The sequence below is a fragment of the Saccostrea cucullata genome, unplaced genomic scaffold (genome assembly GCF_032062105.1).
Source record: "Saccostrea cucullata isolate Sc308-1 unplaced genomic scaffold, CSIRO_AGI_Scuc_v1 ctg1356, whole genome shotgun sequence".
Lineage (NCBI taxonomy): Eukaryota > Metazoa > Mollusca > Bivalvia > Ostreida > Ostreidae > Saccostrea > Saccostrea cuccullata.
This window is the reverse complement of record NW_026920947.1, coordinates 160820-162848: the sequence shown is the minus strand read 5'-3', so window position 1 is coordinate 162848 and position 2029 is coordinate 160820. Positions and strand designations below refer to the sequence as shown.

Here is a 2029-nt window from a genome sequence, read left to right as displayed (position 1 = left end):
AGATTCTAGTAAGTTATACATTAATTGAACTGAATTGAGCATAATGGTTCTTGAATAAATCAATCTTTATCTGAAAGAAGCTTTTTGTTGCTCACTACTGCCGGAGATGGATACTACAATGACCGGAAGTACTACGTCTACATGTCGGATGTTGAAGTAGTGTCGAGAGCTTGCACTTATCTCCGACAATTCAATGACATAACCTCATTATCTGCCACACTTAGTCAATGACATGGGGACTTTATGAATGAAACATGTGAGAAATATTCCAGTCATACAGGAGGTCCTGCAGGGGTGAAATTCCAGATTTATCTGAAGTTATTGACGGTTTTTGTAATACGAGTGCGGAAGAGCTATGATAAGAGTGCAATAAAATGATTGTCCCTCTATTTGATAAATGTTTACTATTGTAGTGTCAATTGTCCGTGGGTGCCCTACCCATGCTCTCCTATTTGGTGGTGGCGGAAGTGATGACACAGTCTGCAGGTGCCCCCTTCATCACTTTTCCCGGTGCCATTGCATTCATAATGGACATTGTGTCAGAAGGCAATAAAGAAGCACTACTTGATAAGGGAAAAACTATGTAATCATTCTGAAAATCTAACAAATAAATGATATAATCGTGAAAGGAAAATCTTTGAGAAAGTTATTTTCTCTTTTCACATTTGTCTTTTATTTAAAAATCAGACCAACTGAATGTTTTAGGACATTTTGTTTAAGTTGAGTGATTGGTGAGTAGACAGATATTGTTGGAAGCATTTTCACTTTACATTATAAATGATACTTAGTATTGTCAACAGTTTTCCATTAAACCCGACATCAAAGAAGTGGGATTGTTGATAAGCAGACCGGTAGAGCTGTATCTAGAGGATATCTTTTCATTCATTACCTGACGGGGGCGTTTTCTCGCGCGCACCTATGCCATAAATAGGTCAATTTCCTGGGCGCTCAACAGCTGTTTCGGAAATGGCCTTCTAGTTTGCGCCAAAATTCTCCGTGATGTCCATCTACTCCGTAAAAATTAAATATCAATTAAAAATTCTTAAGTAAATTAAAAAGATTTAATAATTAAAAAAAACTGGTTCATTCATCTACGAAGACTTTAGATTAGATGAAGCAAATGAAGAAAATTAAATTCTGAAGACACTTGTAAATGCATCGCAAAACTTTGTATTTTTTCATAATCTTTCAAAAACATACATACTAGTAAATTTTACAACTGTGTATATTGATCCTCCTACTTTAACATGATACAATATCTACTCGTTCAATGGCAAGTTTTCCTATTCATTAGAAAAATTTCCTTTACAAGTCCAACAGAAAATTTATACAGGTATTAGAAAGAAATTTAAATTAATGCAAATATTTTAAACCTATTGACTATAGTTCTTGGTAAAAAAACAAATACAAGTAATTCAAACAATCATTGTTTAAATCGTCAGCTTTATTTTCCTAAGAGAGTTTAAAAAAAATTAGGGGACACCCGGGTTCGAACCGGGGACCTCTCGATCTGCAGTCGAATGCTCTACCACTGAGCTATATCCCCTGACGAGATGTTGCGAAATATACACATTATAAATTCATTCCTGCCCTTCAGGTAAGTAAGCGATAAAATTGGATCATTGCCTTTACTTGAGTAAGGATTTACCTTTGAAAATGAAAACGTTACTATAAAATAACTGACTGATATAATTTCCTGTAAATGCTACCTTATTGTTTGAGCCAAAAAATACAAAATTTAAAGACTGCAAACAAGAAGTGTTTCTACAAAAAAATAATCTATGGTCATTGAGATCGAAAACTACCTTTTTCAATTTATATCAAGACGTGAAATATGTACTTTGATGTATTTATCTAATACTTATCAAAGACCTATATATAATAAACAAATGCTACGTATTTAAGTTTAATGTTTTATTCGAGTTGGCAGGTATTGTCCACAGTGGTCTACACAACAGTGGGGCAGCCGGCAAAATGGCATACCCCCAACATCAACATAAGTTGTGCCCTCCCTGACGGGAAAAGTAGC

The 2029-nt window shown here is 34.7% G+C and overlaps 1 non-coding gene across 1 annotated transcript; it reads right to left on the bottom strand.

Annotated features, from left to right (window-relative positions):
* Positions 1 to 1474: 1474 nt before the first annotated feature.
* Trnac-gca (transfer RNA cysteine (anticodon GCA)) lies at positions 1475 to 1546 on the bottom strand. The gene has a single exon. It is a non-coding gene; the product is annotated as a tRNA-Cys (tRNA).
* Between the last annotated feature and the right edge of the window lie 483 nt (positions 1547 to 2029).